Consider the following 17730-nt stretch of genomic DNA (forward strand, 5'->3'; position numbering starts at 1 on the left):
ACCAGTCGACTCAATGAAGTATATTTCTTTAAACTTGACTATCGTCTCAATTCTCCACTTTGAAGTGACATAATGCATAAAGATCAAAAGGTCTTTCATAGGTTGTAACGTGGCCGAGGCTAAAGGGTAGGAATAATATTTAGGAATGTGGAGTTAATTATAAGCCGAGCTAAAGGGAGCAAAAATACATGACTTATGATGTTCCAGTCACAACAAATTAAACTCCACTTTTTTTTCTTTTCATATTATTCACCATATCCTTCACATGTAATGCCATTATAACACTTATATGGATATCTCATGGCATTTTCATCGTTCTATGACTCTCAAACATTTATTTTATTTGATATTTTTCAATAATATTTTTTTTATAACCCTTGTTTTCTCTTTTTTTTTTTAACAATATATCTACCATAACGCAATCTCACAATACAGACCCAATATATAATAACTCCCCTTAGCCAAGCATGGGTATAATCTGTATGAGGCCGCAAGTTTATAATGTATGGCTAGCAAATAAACACGGGATTTAAGGCTCAAAAGGGCTAAACAAAGGAAATATTATATGAAATAAAATCTCTGAGGCTAAGAAAAAAAAGAAAAGGACGCCTAAATCATTTCTTCATTGCATTTGTCACAAAAGTCTCAAAGAGTACCAAGTCAAGTTCAAGAGCCACACTTCATTGAGGAACTATCACAAAAGAAAGAGAATAATGAGACTGATGCAGATGTGTTAATCTAATAGGCTCAAAAGCTCATAAGGTTTGGTCTATTTATCTAGCCAGCTTATTTAAGAGAAGCAAGATAATTTTTTTTCAATTGTATTATAAATCTCTCAACTTCGATTATCCGTTCCCAATTATATAACATTCCCAAAATCTTTTATTTCAAAGAATTTTTGATTTTATTTCAAAAACAAGTTAGATTAGAGTTTCTTATCAACTTACTAATCGTCATTCCTTAGGAAGTTAAGAGGTGGAAATCCTAAATTAAATGCAACTAACGTCCTATAACTAATGCAAGCAGAATACACAATCTTTTATATATATATAATTTTTTGTAACTGAACAAAATAATAAAAAAATGTATAGAAAATTTTGCAGCACTTCCCCTAAAACAGGAATATCTCACTTTTTATAATTATGTCAAAACCTGTTTTCCAGCATATTAATATCAAATAATACAAAGACTTAGCCTCCCCCACACTTAAACTTTTCATTGTCCTCAATGAAACGCGATACTGAAAATATGGAAGAAAACTTAGCTAGTTGTGTAATATATCTTCAAAGAAGGCATCAAATTTTTAGCCATGCTGTTGTATAGTGGTACCATGCTCATGTCAAGCCATCTGCCAAAAAATAAAAATAAAAATAAAAAGAAAAACTTCGAAAGGAAAGAGAATGAGTCTTGGGTTGCCTCCCAAGTAGCGCCTTTAGTTTATGTCGTTGGCTCGACGTAAGATGCTCTTCATTCATGTCGAATACTCTCATTTAGAGCAGTTAGGAACAATTGTCCAAGGCCTAAAGTGGTGGCCATCTCATCTAATAAAATCTCCAAATTTTCTTCTCCAACCTGTGCAAGACAATAAGTAGCATAATCAGTAGCATTTGCCTCTATATGAAAGTATGTTCCTCAAATATGTTCAACTGCATTCGCTCCCCATTGCTCTCAAGAATAACATAATCGTTAGCGACATCAATCAATGCCCTTGTAGTGGTCTGCCTAGCAATATTTCAGACTCATGCTTCGTATCAAGAACAACAAAATAAACTAGGAAGAACATGTGTCTAATCTGAATAAGAACATTATCAAGCAATCCAATTGTGTTAACATTACTACCATCAGCCATAGTAAGTATCCCATTAGATATTTTTAATGGTCCCATCTTACACTCATCATAAAAGGAAACTGGCATAATATTAACTGCAGAACCTAAATCTAGCATACATTATAGAAATATAGCATACATTCGATACCCAGCAACGGCGCCAAAATTTAATACGTTGGAGAAATATATGCCCACCTATCCTACAAGGAATCGAGAATGATCTAGGATCCTCACACTTTGGGGGTGGTAGGATAATGGGTGTCAAACAGACTTGATGACTCTCGTTTATTTTTGAATTAGTGTAGTATACATTGAATAACTTGCTATATTTAGGAACCGCCTTTATTGCATCTAATAATGGAATTCTGTTTTCTTGCATTTCCGCACTTAAATTGGTAACAAATTCATGTTCATTAATAGGTATTAAAGGCTGCCCCTTGGTTGTTTTTTATTGATTGTCACTGCATTTACTTGTTTATTTTGATTCGGAAAAGGTTGAGATGGTAGTTTTCCTAAGACCTGACTTTCTATATTACTTAAAGAAGTACAAATCTGGCCAATTTGTGTATCAAGGTGGTGAAGATGCGAATCAGTTTTCTTTTGGTACTTGATATTTTGGTTATGTACTTGGCCTATTTGAGTTGCAAGTTGCTTCATCATGTCTTCTAAAGATGAGCCAGAAGATTGGGGTGGAGGGTTTTGCTCACCAAATTACCTAGAATTATTGGTTTGGGGAAAGGTCGGTCTAGGTCCGTATCTAAAGTTACGGTGGTCTCTCCATCCATCATTATAAGTCTGTGAATAAGGATCATATTTTCTTTGGGATTGATTAGTAGAGTGCCCTCCTACAGCATTTGCATCTTCAATATGTAAAGTAGGACAAGCATCAGTAGCATGAGAAAACTCAAAACATATACCACATACTCTAGCTTTAGACTCATTACCAACAATAATTTTAGATACTAAAGTAGTCAAAGTAGCAATTTGTTGAGCATTTTCTTGCAATTGAGATTTAACACCACTTAAGTCAATTTCGTTTACTCTTTTAACATCATTTCTAGTGCTATGTTGTTGAGTGTTTTGGGCCATGTTAGCAATTAGATTCCTAGCTTGAGTTGGTGTCTTATCTACTAATGCGCCACCTCTAGCAGCATCAATCATACCCCTATCATTAGGCAAATCCTTCATAAAAATATTGAATTAACAGTTGATCAGTTATTTGATGTTGTGGACATGAAGCACATAATTTTTTTAAAACGTTCCCAATATTCATAAAGTGTTTCTGAATTATGTTGTCTAATTCCACATATTTCCTTTCTTATGGATCCAATACGACTTGCGGAAAAGAAATTTTTCCAGAAAAGCTTTTTGTAAGGCGTCCCAAGTCGTAATGGAACCATAAGACATAATATACAACCAATCTTTAGCTAAATCATGTAGGGAAAATGGGAAAGCATGCAATCTTACTTGATGTTGTTCAATTCCTTCAGGTTTCATTGTTGAACAAACCACTATAAATTCTTTTAAATGTCTATGAGGATCCTCAACTGCGTTCCCATAGAAGTTGGGAAGGAGATTAAAAAAACCTGAGTTCAGCTTCAAAGGTTTTTCCAAGGTTGGAAAAATAATGCAGAGCAGTTCATCATCTAGCTTCGGAGCTCCTAATTCCTTCAAGGTTCGTTCATCACCCATCTCCGAGTCTTCAAGTGGTCTGTCTTGAAAGATGTAAAGTAATTTCTCTAGGCTAGCTTCGTTTAGAGTCTCAATGAACTGGTTTATTCGCTATGTAGTATCCAAACTCATGCACCTGGAATATTTTATTAAATTAATATACCAAATAAATAAATAAACATGCTTGACAACTTGCACTGATTAATCACGCGTATAGGATATAATCCAAACATGAAATTTATTATGTAACTTACTGTCTACAGCAAAACCATATGTACTTAGAGCAGACTCTAACTGTGGTTGCTCAAATATATTGAAATTCTAAATATATGAAAGTATGAATCTCAATGTGATGAAGCTGTAACAGGACTATGAGTACTGCTCAATGGAATTTCAGATGGTTCATATAAGAACTTGTTCCGAACAGCAAACTGACAGCAAACTCAGCTCCCTTTTTTTTTTCTAGTGCTTCTAGTGTACTACAAGTGATGCTACAAACGAGTATGAGCAAAAGGCATAGCTGGGAAAATAAAGAATAGATGATTGCTATTAGATAGGTTGGCCTGTCATTTAACTACAATTGCATAATCTGCACTCTAGAACTATTACAGTTAACTTTTCTTTGATAAACTACTTTTAGAAGTTAACTACTAAGATTACTAACATTATGATTTCAAGCTAACTTTATTACATAAAAGTAAACTTTCACCAGACTATTGGCAATAAAATGATGATTAGTAAGTGATTTAAGTAAGGTTAATCACTTCACATTTGTATGCCAACTAAGCCAATCCTTTTATATATACTTGAATACTCAGTAAGTGTAGCAAGTTGTAATTCAAATTTCATTGAGTTCAGAACAAAACAAGTCGTTGTCTTGTAGAAACTTTTATGTAATCGTGTCATATAATTAGTTGCTTATATTTTTCACTAGTTAGAATACATCCTTGAAAATTATAGCTGGTAAAGAATATGACCATGAAACAAGCAATATCCTCAATATAACTAATCTAACTCAAGTAGATTCATAACTCTTAAACTAGTAAGATGTATTGACATCCACTTTTATTGCATTAGAAGTCTTATGGTGCAGAAAGCTAAGGTGACAAATATACTACCAACAAATATAATGCAAGAAGCTGAACAAGCTGATATCATACAGAAGAATTATATACACATATGATGCTGATATATTACACGGCACTATAGGATGTTACTGAAGTAGCAGACTACACATTCCACTAATCATATGAGTCACAAAGCTACAAAACATTAGGTAGCTATTCAAACAAGGAAGTAAATACATTGAACACTACATATTACAAACTAAGGATTAGTTGAACTTAATTATGACGTTAGAAATAAATGAATAAATTATCAGAAATTAGGTAGTGAAGCTGTGAACATAATGATTTCAGATTTGATGAAGCTACAATCATTCTCAGGAGCTGCAACACATAACTATTGGTATATGCCATTCATCTTTCTAGCTTCTTATTAACGAAAATTGGGCTTACATGCCACGCATACTTAATGATTGTGAACTTGACAACATATAGTGTTAAAGGTTAAGCAAATTTTTTAGAACAAGAAGAAATACTACCTAATTTCTCATCAACTTTATATACATGATGGAATCAACTATATATAGATAAAGAAAACTCATGAAAGACTAGAGTTCTAGTGACTAGAATACTAGTATATATTCTACACCCTAAATGCAAAAGTTGAACAGAGCTCAACCACATATACAACTCACATATTTAGATCAAATAATAAAAGATAGCATAAAAGACACAATACTATGTCTAAGCACTAGTCCATGAATGATGTTAATCCTATAATCAGAACTGTAGATATAACTTCTATGTATAAGTATGGCAGTGCCTTTATTAAATCACACTAACATAAACAGAACAGGAGCTTCCTGGACTTTATGAATTAGCAAATAGAAAGGAATATACAACCTCTAAAAAAAATGCAAAATTTAAACTAGTAAATGAGCAAGAAAGAAACAACCACGCATATAGTATGCAAAAACAAAGATCAGAATACATACTATATAATGAGAAATATCCAACTCACTCAATTAGACTAGACGGACCAAGAAAGCAAAGATTTTTTTTTTCATTACTAGATTAGAAAATTAAGAACAAAAATCTAGCCACTCAATTTAACTTTGAAGAACAAAATATTTTTATAAATCTCCCTAGCAACGGCGCCAAAATTTGATACATGTCGTTTACCGTATAAAATAAAAAACCTAACTTAAACTTTCAAAAATGTTTTATAACTAGTAAAAGGGTAAGAAAGGGTCGATCCCACGAGAAGATTATTATAATTCCTAAACTCACATATTCAACTAAGTGATAAAAATATATATTATATACGAATTTACACTATTAACATATATATGAATAGGGGGATTTCGGTTGTAACTAACTACTAAACTAATAATTACAAGAGACGACACACAAACTTTATTAATTCCCGATTCGATGATAGAATGTTTAGTCATAATTTAGCTTCTTAACCTTTATAATTGAGACCACTTAAAAGTTAACTTAGCACTTAGATTGGTGAATTATCGCCGCGATTAATTCTTATCTTACTCACTAAAAACCTAGAATCTTGCTAAGACAATTCCAATCCTAATAAACTTGTTTTATTAGCACAATTCATTCACTTAAGAATATTAAGAGGAGCCGCTCACTCTTATCAATCTCAAGTCGTCCTCCCTATCCAACTATTAAACGTTGCGCCTAATAGTCATATAGCACAATTTGAATATCTAAACAACTAGTTGCGTCCAATTACAAGTAAAGATATCAAATTTCAAAACAACCAAAAATAGTATTAATTGTATATATACTAAATTAAATAATTAAATTTAATCAACTCAGCGTTAACCAATTAGACTCAAATAATAGAGATATAAGAAACTAAAATCATTAATAAATTCAGATAGAATCAAGTTCAATCACAATAACAACTAATTGAAAGTCAAAGAGAGAAAACTCATGACTGCAGTTACGAATTGATGCAGCCGCTACCCTCAATTCGCCTCCGAAAATGCAATACTTCTTCAATTCCTGTCAACTTGTCGATCTTGGATGAACCCGATTGTTTTCTTCACTCTCATGAACTCTCTTGTATGTGTGTGTTTCTCATTTCCAAAAAATGGTGAATTTATATCTAGTTCTGTAGAAGATTGAATCAAAAAGATAGAATTTCGTAACTGAAAATCTGATAAACAAATTGGATCTTGAAAATTTGAGGAGATAAAATCATATTTCCTCTTGCTGTTTCTTGCATGGAATGAGGAAGGTAGAAACAACTTCTTGTTTCTTTTGTTTGCTGAGTATACAGATAAGAAGGAAGAGGAATTAAAAGATATACGTGCCCCCTTTGTTTTCTTTCTTTTATTTCCAAAACTCACGTGAGCTTGCTCACTTTTATCATTTTTTTTCTTTTCTTTTCTTTTCTTCTCTTCTTTCTTTTAGTCTTGTTGTCTTGATTTAGCAAAGTGAGCTTGTAAAATACCTATAATAAAATAACACACTATTTAAGCTAATTATTCAATAAAATATAATATGGACATAAATAAGTCATTTATTAATAAAAGTCAATAAATATTATAAAATAACACATAGAAGACAACTATAAGAATAATTTTAGGGGAAAAAAATATAAAAATATATTCGCTTATCACATTTCATCTAATAGACCAAGTTGTCTATTAAGGATTAAGTAGCCCGTATGATTCTAGTAAGATGACAGTGCCCCTTCGCTGCCAACTAAATAAAAAGTAAAGAATGTCATGCTGTTGTAGTATAATGTCTAGGAACGATCCTTATTGCTTTTTTTATGCTTGTATGCACTTAATGCTTTACTATGTACTCAGCATAGCTGATTGTGTCTTATTGTGTTGTTTGTTGACCTGTGATGAACCATTGATGCTACAAAGGGGAGCAGATTAGGTGTGCTGGTGTTAATGCATGATGTTGAGTATACAGGGGATAGTTCTTGGTCTTGAAATTTTAAAGCGTTTTAATTAAGCATTTTAAGACTATTATGATTTACTTAATTAGTTTGTGGTTTGAATAAAAAGGGATCGTTGATGATTCCTGAGTTGTAGTTACATCTTTATTTCCGATGCAGTTTAGTTTTTGTGACAATGATTTGAGTTAATATTTCTTTTCAATAAGCCTTGTGTTTCCCCGCGGCGGTAACACTCCCAAAGTCGATGCGACTTAGTCGTAGACGTGTATGGATTTTGGGGGTGTTACAATGTACCCCAACTTCTGATTGTCCAACTCTAGACGTGCACCAGTCTAAAGTTTATTACTATCCAAATTACACTTTACGTGATTTACAATTATTTCTTGCTTGTTATCACACACAAGTAACACAGACATATATAATCAAACATTCACATCTGAACTTCCCTTTTTATCTTTAGGATTAAATAAGTGATCAAACAACTTACAATCCAAGATTAATTACTTTGCTTTCAACTCTTTCTTATTTGTTGAACCTAGCCAACAATAAATCTTACCTTCAAAGGCTTAACTTATTAGCTTACCAAATAAGGCGCATAGTCCTTATAATTAAAGTAGTGAAAATAATATTGTAAGGGAATACATGATTCAACATGATTCAATCTCAATAATATATTAATTCCCCATGTGAATTATAGCTAAAGTTCTCATTTACATGCTTGCATTAATATTCCATACAAACATGATAATCTTTAACTCATAATTAACATGCTTGCACACAAGCATAAAATATGTAAAATCAAATCATACTAGATTTCACATATGAACTTACAAAGTTCTTATGCATGATACTATAACTTTTCTTTCTTAAATCATGATAATATGTCACATAGCACATAGGTATGTACGTACCTTGTGTAAACTAACCGATAGGCCACCTTTAATCCTTAAAAGTCACCTACTGAAGAATCTCCGCCTAAAACAACAAATATAAATCAAAGTCAATACTCTAAATAAAACCCAGCAGATTTAAAATACTTTAAATTCTCTTTAAATTAAAAGTTATTTTTACCATTAAAACTTCAATTACTTTCAATATCTAGCATAATACTACTATACTAGTAATTAAAATCCATAAAACTCTATTGTTAAAGCCCTTTCTAAAATTCCAGCAACTTATAAAATTATAAAAATCTCTTTAAACATACTTAAACATACTTAAATTCATAATTTAAATCAATTTCATAGCTTATAATACATAATATATATAATCCAAAATTGATCATTATAAAAATCTCTATGCTACTATGATTTTTCAATATTTAACACCCTAAAAATCCATGCTTTGATAATTAAAAACTCAATCTAAAAATAATAATAAAATCTGAAATTTTATTCTTTTAATACATAATATATATAATCTAAAATTGATCATTAAAACAGTAAATTAAAGTTATTAATCATGATTATTACTAAAATAAAACATAAAAACACAATCTTTAATTAAAAACTTGAGGAGGAAGAAATGAATTAAACCAACGAATCAAGGAAACAAGAAGACAAAGGTGCCGGAAAAGTGCAGCAGTACCAACGGCAGCAAGGTAGATATTTTGGTGTTTGTGACGTTTTGGCAAAAAAGAAAGCGTTACTTGAAGAAGAAGAAAGAAGAAAGGAAGAAAAATCAAAAATCGTGAAGAGAGAGAAAGAGAGAGAGAAGAGTATGGACAGTAGCTTTGGGAATTGTGAGGAGGAGAGAGAAAATTTATGTGGTAAAAATAATTGGGTTTAAGGTATTTAGAAGTAGGTTTTTCCTTTTGGGCTTACGAAAAGGAGATTGAGTTTCAATAAAGTTTAATATTGAATAGAATTGATGATTTAAAACTCCTAGCGTCAATAGAGATCCTTTTCCTAATCCACTTAGATTTTGGGTTCCTCAAGCCCATTTAAACTTCTTTTCCAAATCCAATTAGTATTTCAAACATTTTCCAAAGCATACCTAAAAAAAAAAATTTAACTTCTTTAAATCCTTAAAATAATTCCTTTGACTTTCAAAATGGTCAACCTTCTTTAAATAAATACATCTTAAATATAATATATAATTAGTTAATATATAATATATATATATACTAAAATATATTTATAAAATTCATAAAATTACGGGGATTATAGTCTACTCCTCTTAAAAGAAGTTTCGTCCCAAAACTTGGAAAACTCACACATTTTCAAAAGTTTGAAACTCATCTTTCATTCGAAAAAGATTGTGCTACTCGTGTGCACACTTTTACTAACTTAAAACATTTATGTTACTTATGACCACATTTTCTTACGTGGAGAATCTATTTCTTTTGTACCAATCTGTGCAAATCACCCAACATAGGCATAAAAATGCATAAAAATCTCATAAAAATAGGCAAAAAATGCGAAATTCTATCGCGTTCTACCCCCTTAAAGAAAACGAGTTACGCCATCGTAACTCACCTCTAGGAACAAGTCTTGATATTTCTTCTTCATTTCATCTTCGGCTTCCCACGTTGTCTCTTCAGACTCGTGGTTACACCAAAGTACTTTCACGATATGGACGTCCTTATTGAGTGTACTACACACTTTCCTGTCGAGAATCTTGACAGTTCTTTCCTCATATGTGAGGCTATTATCAATCTGAACCCGTTCAGGATCTAGGACATGACTCTCACAGGGATATATCGTTTGAGTTGGGAAATATGGAACACATCATACATCTTCTCAAACTCCATTGGCAATGCCAATCTATAGGCTACTTTCCCAATTCGCTCCAGAATATCATATGGGCCTACTTAGCACTTAACTTGCCCTTTTTCCCAAATGTCATGACACCCTTAGTGGATGATACTTTCAAAAACACCTTATCACCTATTGCAAACTCTTCCTCGCGTCATTTCAAGTCAGCATAACTCTTTAGCCTATCTTGCACAGTTTGATTGTAGCTTGAATCAGTTCTACATTCTTGATGATTTCCTCGGTACTCTATCCCCAAGACATATTTTCACTAAAGTCATTCCAACAAATGGGACTTTTACACTTCCTTCCATATAATGCCTCAAAAGGTGCCATCTCAATGCTCACATGATAGCTATTGTTGTAAGAATATTCGATTAGGTCTAATTGGTCCTCCCAACTACCTTGAAAATCAATAACACATGCTCTAACATATCTTCCATGGTTTGGTTAGTCCTCTCAGTCTGACCATCAGTTGTAGGGTCAATGGTTGTAGTCATCTTCAATGTTGTCCCAGGAGTTAATTGGACCTTTTTCCGAAATTTCGAAAGAAACCTAGAATCACGATCAGAAATAATGATATCCTTTGAAAGTCCATGAAGTCTCACCACATGCCTAATATATGTCTTAGCAAGTTGCTTCTTTTTCCATGTCTCCTTAATGGATATAAACATAGCGGATTTGGTCAATCTATCCACAATAACCCAAATAGTATCATTACCACTCCTCGTTCCAGGCAAAGGAGTCACAAAGTCCATAGAAATAGAATCCCACACTGGTAGAATAATTGCTTATTGCTGCAACTATATTGCTGCGGTTTTACCTATACGCAGCAATAAATTACGTCAAAAGAAAAGACTAAATCGAAAATAAATGTATTGCTGCGGTTCCCAGCCAAAACCGCAGCAATAGATAGTAATGGGACAAATTTTCAAATTTAATTGACTACTTTGACCAGCTATATTGCTGCGGTTTTATAAAGAAACCGCAGCAATATGAAGCCCAATATTATATAAGGCTGTCTAAGACCGCACCCTCTCACTAAACCCTTAAAAAATCGTGCCCCTCTCCCCTCTCTCTCTCCTCTCACTCTCCTGTCAAGTCTCACGCATCTCTCTCTCTCTCCTCTCACACCTCTCTCTCTCCTCTCCTCTCACGCCTCTCTCTCTCCTCTCACTCTCAATTCTTGGCCTCTCCTCTCCTGCATTCAACAATGGCGACAGAAGAATATGCGCAGGCAAAAACACATTAGTCTCACACATCCGTCGTCGTCGTTCCAGTTCGTTCCAACGAAACCACATCATTCCGACGAAGCCACATCGTTCCAGTTCGTTCCGACGAAACCACATCGTTCCAGTTTCACGCCTCTGTAGTCGTCGTCGTTCATTCTTCGCGCGTTCCAGAATTTTGCTCGTTTGTTCCAGTTTCACGTTATTTTGTAATTGTTTTATTTTTGTAATTATTGTTATTATAATATTTTTGTAATTATTTGTGTAGAAAATTAGTACCGAGTTATACGATTTTTGATATAATAATTTTCAGATCTAGTTTTTTATGGTATTACTATATTATAATTGTAGTTACATTCTGAGTTATATGATAGTTGTAGTTTTTGTGGTATTACTAATTAGTTGTGGAAATTACTACTGAGTTATATGATTGTTGTGAAGTATATTATTAGTACTAGTGTTTTAGTTATCTTTATTTTTTATTTCATTTTAAGTACTGTAAACATCGAAGATTTTAATTTTTAAATTTTCTTTTTTGAAAAAGTGCACCTATTGCTGCGGGTTTAGACCAAAACCGCAGCAATATAAGCACTTTTTTAATATTAAAAAAACGCATATTGTTGCGGTTTATGCTAGGAACCGCAGCAATATGTTGATATATTACTGCGGTTCAAAATCATAGTAATATAATTATTACCTATTGTTGCCCCGTTAATTGTTGCGCGTCCAAAACCGCAGCAATAGGTCACTTTTTCACCGCAGCAATAAGCATTTATTCCACTAGTTTTACTTCCATCCAGGAACCTCTAAGGATTGAACCTTCCCCATGGGTTTCTTACGATATATCTTCACCTTCTTACAGGTTAGGCACTTAGACACATATTCAGCAATCTCTCGCTTCATATTTGGCCACCAATAGATACCCTTAAGGTCTTTATACAGCTTGTCACCCGCCAGGGTGCACAGAATATGGAGTGGTATTCCCGTCATCCAAAAGACGTCTCTTAAGGTTATTGCATTTTCGTGGTACAACCACCTCCCCTTAAATCTCAAACTTCCATCATCATGGATCTTAAAGTCCGCTTCCTGACCTTGCTTCATTTTCTCCTTAATCTTATCTAGGTGAGATCCCCAACTTGACCCTCTTTGATCTCGTCAAAAATTGACAACCCCAAAGATAAACCGCTAAATCTTGCCTATTTTTTCCCAGGATTTAAGATTTCTAGGCTCAACCTTTGCATATCTCGCCTGTAACACCACGATAATTCTCCCTTTTCAGAAATACATTTTGAATATAAAACATAGAGAATTTCCCAAGCATTATCGCCCATTTGGTAACGTATCGGCTTATTTAGAATTTTGCAGCGGAAAACATATAACTAAACTTCATACTATAATATAATAAGTAAATAAGTACTGAAAACCAAACACACTATAACTGTCTACTTCAAAACCAAACTTAATATATTATGTTCCTACTAAGGTAGTAAATATAATAATAGATTACACAAGCTCTCCATTTCCAGATTCCCAATGATACAACACCTGTGAACCTATAAATGTCAATGCTCTAAAGAATTTGCTCACTAAAATAGGTCATCACAAGATCAATAAGGCAAAGTCATGATCAACAATCACAAACAAAGCACGTAATCAGCAAAGCTGAATACTACATAGTATTGCATAAACATTCCTAACATGATACTAATAAATAACATGCATGGATAAATAATAATATATATAATAATAATATATCATTCTGTAGATAACTTCTACATAGTAGTGCTGGTGAGCTAGTGACGAGGACTGGAAGTTCTAGCAAAGAGATTCTGACATCTCAAAATGGAACGGTAACTAGGTTGGTCGAAAATGAGGTTCCAGCTAATGAGGTTACTATTCCGGTAGTTTTGGTTGTGGTAACTCTGGTTACGATGGCTGATGAAGCTCGTATCAACTAGAAAAGTTTTAGACAGAATAAAATCTCAGGTAAGGGTATGAATTTAAGCTTTGTAGCCCCGATGACCGTGAATGGAGAATCGATTTCTCAATTAGTTTAAAATTGGGAAAATGCTCTTATTTTTTATATGAAGGCAACCTAAATGTGCCTAAAAACTATATATAAAAATGATTTATCACGTAACAATTCCTAAAGTTGAATTTACCCCGTTACGTACACACATACTCTTTGCAACCAACCTCTAGGGATACACGACCACTGTTACTGTGGTGTAGTATAGAGAAACACTATGAGAACACTACAAACAGTGCCCATAAAAACAGTTTATAAGAGATTTTGTTCCAACCTTTTCTAGGAGAGGAAAAAGCTATATGTATCAAAGAAGAATGACCAGGTTCTTATATACATAAGGCTCCAGAAGAAAAATGGGAAGACCATCAATTAGGCGGATATCAATACGTAACAAAAATAATGAAGACAAGAATCTGTAATAGCACCAAATCAGCGAGGATATTAAGCAACGGTTAGAAACCAGCGAATTATGAAGGCTAATTTCCGGTAAAATTACGGGCAAATATAAAAAAAATGCCACAACACAACCGCGACACTCGCCCGAGCATAGCCGGAGCATGCGCGCGTGTGTAGTGACTAGTTCCTTCCTATAATCCCTTAACAAAGCTATCAAGAGAAACCTATATATAAGGAAGATCTACTAAACTACCGACATGGGACAATGTGTTTTTTGTTCTTTTGAAGCATAAAACATGGAGTGAGAAATACTGGCACTCCACACTATCTCCACCAATGATGATGGTAAACTATAAAAATCTACATTAGTTATTTCTACCTCAAACCCTTACGTTTTTCTGAAATTTTACGTTGTGCCCCAACCTTATTAAAGTTCCACATAATACCCTCACTTATCATTTTTAGTGCACTAAACCCCCGACCCTACCACCCTTGTGAAAACCAAGATTAACTAAACCTTGAAATTGATGGACTAAATGGAATCATCTTCAAGGATGCCAAACTGTAAAAGCAATTATACCAAAACAATCTTTCATGACAATTCATGTTAGCCAACCCTAAATTATTGGGCCTAAGGGCTTTGTTATTGTTGTTTACCCTTGCTTGAGAATTGTTTTCTACTCGTCACATGATATTGATTTTAAGGTTAATGATGAACTGAATGATTAAATGTGGTTTTCTTAATAAATCGAGACTTTAATCTTTTCTCCTCTAGAGGCAAAGTTCCATGACATGTCGTTTTCCTATATATATACAAGTAACTTAATATGAATAGGAAAGTAAGTTACAAGATAAGGAATGTCAATTAAATTATCAAATTGGGGAATTAACTATTCTGTGTGTACGCGTAGCAGGCTTTAGTAAAACAGTGTAAACTTATAAAGCCCACATCTCCCGGAATATAAGTTGCCTTGGGCCGTGTAACCTATCATTGGAATGTTCTTTAAGTCTACATTCACATGCCACTAAAATTAATCAGTTATCATTAGAGTCTCAAAAGTTATGGAAAAAAGGGTAGGCATGACTCGTGTCAAATGCTATGGACAAAAGAGTAGACATGTGTTACGTATTGTAAACCTAGTAATCTAATACAACAACTCCCAACAACAGGTTCTTAATTTGGAGACTCGTGCAACAATGATTGGACTCGAATCCCGATACTGAGCTCCGACTAGCAACCTGCAAAAAAGGGACCCACCTTGGAGGTTTGGGTGGTATTTCCCCCTCCAATGCTTAAGTCAGATATCAGGGATATGAAGGAACTTTATAGAGAGAAAGTAGAGAGAGAGAGAATTTATGGCAGAATAACAGTACTATGCTCTGAAAAACGTACCTTTCCCCTGATTTCAAGGACTATTTATACTGTTTGAAATGACTGTTGTACCTTAATGTCACCCTAATTTGGGAGCATCTGATTGGCCAAGCAATAAAATGGTGAAATGTGGCAGGAGCTGATTGGTCAGTATACCTCACCTTTATGCTGGGATATAAGTTGCTCTAGCTGGGCCTAAGTACAAATTTGGGCCATAAGAGTGGTTCTAGTACATCTTTTTCCAAAGAAAAGTGTACTTTAGCCCACATAATTTTCTAACCCATGTACTTTACCTTCAGAAGCACGCGCCACATGTAAGGCTAGGATGAAGCCACGTGTCATCTTGGTAGCCCTTGATCTTCAGGCTACAACATTTGCCCCTTAAAAGAGGAAGTTACCATTTAGGCGCCAAGACGGTTGATTTCCTCTTTTAACCGACCTGGAACTGCCCTTCACTTTTTCAAAAAAAAGAGGCGTCATTTTGTCGGTCTCCACAGGTCAACCTTCAAGAGCAACGGTTACCTTTACCGGATGAGGGGGTCATTTTCACCCCTCTATAAATATGTGACTTTGTCATTTCTGAAATCATTTTTAACATCCTTGAGAAATTTTCTAGAGAGAGAGACTCTGAAATTTTTACTGAGCTTTTTCTAGAGAGAGAAATTACTCCCGTCCAAGCTCTTGCAAACTACTACTCCATTCGTCCGAGGTTTCAATCCGTCCTTGACATTCGTCCGAACTTTCTCTACATGTATTTCCTCATTTATTTTCCTTGTATTTTCACGCATATTTTAAGAAAATGGATTCGTTCTCTTCATCGAACAATCCCGGCCGCTCAAGGGTTGGTACAGACCCTAGAACAGAGGGCCTGTCTTCCTCGGCATCTTCTAGAGTTGGACCTATCTCGGCCGGACATGCATTCTTTTTCTTTAGTCAGGGACGGCAAAGTCAGACGACCCAGTCTTTACCTGTGTAGGGTAATGTGGCGCGCGTCAAGCAAACGGCTCGTATCAGACGAGGGGTTAACCTGCCGGCCTCCAGCTCAGAAATGGAGGCATCAACTGGACGGATTCCCGCTGATGGAGAGCGAGAAGTCCAGAGTGCTCGTCCTGCAAACCCAAGTCCTTCTCCTGAAACCGTCCAGGAGGAATCCGATGCTCGAGGCTCTCCAGACCCCAGCCCGTCCAAACCAAGGGCGGCCTCAGATGAGTCGAATGAAGCTGAAACTTCTTCTAACTCGGCTAGCGACTCAGAAGAGCCGTCCACAACTTCCTCCGAAATAAGGCACCGTCTTGGCCCCTTATCTGACCCTAGATACATTCTAGCCGACAGTGGTTGGCTACGACGAGTAGGTCTCAACCTTGAACACTCTTCTTCTGTCATGCCCATGCCGGGGTATCAGTTTGTTCAGCCTGGCCGGGAGGACACTATACTTAGTGCTCCTGCTGGCCATTTCGCTGTTTATCGGCTGGCTTTAGATGCCGGGCTGCGATTTCCATTGCACCCCTTCATCAACCGCCTCCTTTATTATTATAACATAGGCCTTAACCAACTTGCCCCAAATTCATGGCAAAACATTTTAACCTTCATAGCCATCTGCGAATTTAAGGGCGTTGATCCGTCCATGGCTGCCTTTTCCAAAATTCACTATGTCTCCAAGGTTCCCAAAATCATAGATGGAGAGTTCAGCGTTTGTAATCGTCAAGGCTTCATGACGTCTTTGGACAAGACGTCCAAGATGCATGCCTGGAAAGCTGAGTTTCTATTCGTCCAAGCACCTAACAAGGTGGTGGCCAGACGGTACCGCTACACTAGCGGGGCTGCTACCAATGCTGGACGAACAACGTCCTTCCTGGAGCTGGAAAGCAGCTTAGTTGAGCAGTTGGTGGAATACTTCAGAATCTCAGAGTATTCAATCAACGACGTCTCCTTCAAGGGTCCGTCCAATGGAATACCTTTCAAGGAGATGTTTTACAATGACGATTTCCTGGTCGCAGCCGCCTTGCGACGGGCCGAGGGTAGAGGTATACCTTGCAATAATTTCTAAGTAAACGCCTTCGTCCTATATCCATGAGTTTAATCATGTTTGTTTTTCTTAAGCAGACTCGGCCAAGGTAAAACTCAGAAAATCATGGAAAGGAGATTTGAGTTCGTCCAGATTCGCAGACTCCCTCGGGAAGGAGTTTGTTTGAACCCAAGGTGACACTGAATGGGGGGGGGGGGTTGAATTGAGTGGTGAAATCTAATCGATTTTCGCAAAATTCCTTTTATGGCTCAGTGCCTGGCACTGTGCTAAACACTCGTAAATCGCTGATTTGAGTTTTTGCGAATAATAAACTAAAAGGATGTGAGATTTGATACGCAAACACAGGATATAACGTGGTTCAATCTCTGATAGGCGTGTCGCGCACCTAACAAAAATAAATAACCTAACTAATCCTCCTAACTAT

At 35.2% G+C, this 17730-nt stretch overlaps 1 long non-coding RNA gene across 4 annotated transcripts; it reads right to left on the reverse strand.

The window, feature by feature from the left end:
* Positions 1 to 1113: 1113 nt before the first annotated feature.
* On the reverse strand, positions 1114 to 7205 carry LOC125497491 (uncharacterized). 4 transcript variants are annotated; one of them, XR_007274298.2, is made up of 2 exons: positions 6553 to 7205; positions 1114 to 3635 (listed from the first exon to the last, which is right to left on the reverse strand). It is a non-coding gene; the product is annotated as an uncharacterized LOC125497491 (long non-coding RNA). The 4 variants fall into 4 exon arrangements; XR_007274300.2 differs by having other exon boundaries at positions 6534 to 7205; XR_007274297.2 differs by having other exon boundaries at positions 6525 to 7205.
* Positions 7206 to 17730: the final 10525 nt, after the last annotated feature.

The sequence above is a fragment of the Beta vulgaris genome, chromosome 5 (genome assembly GCF_026745355.1).
Source record: "Beta vulgaris subsp. vulgaris cultivar EL10 chromosome 5, EL10.2, whole genome shotgun sequence".
NCBI classification, from domain to species: domain Eukaryota; kingdom Viridiplantae; phylum Streptophyta; class Magnoliopsida; order Caryophyllales; family Amaranthaceae; genus Beta; species Beta vulgaris.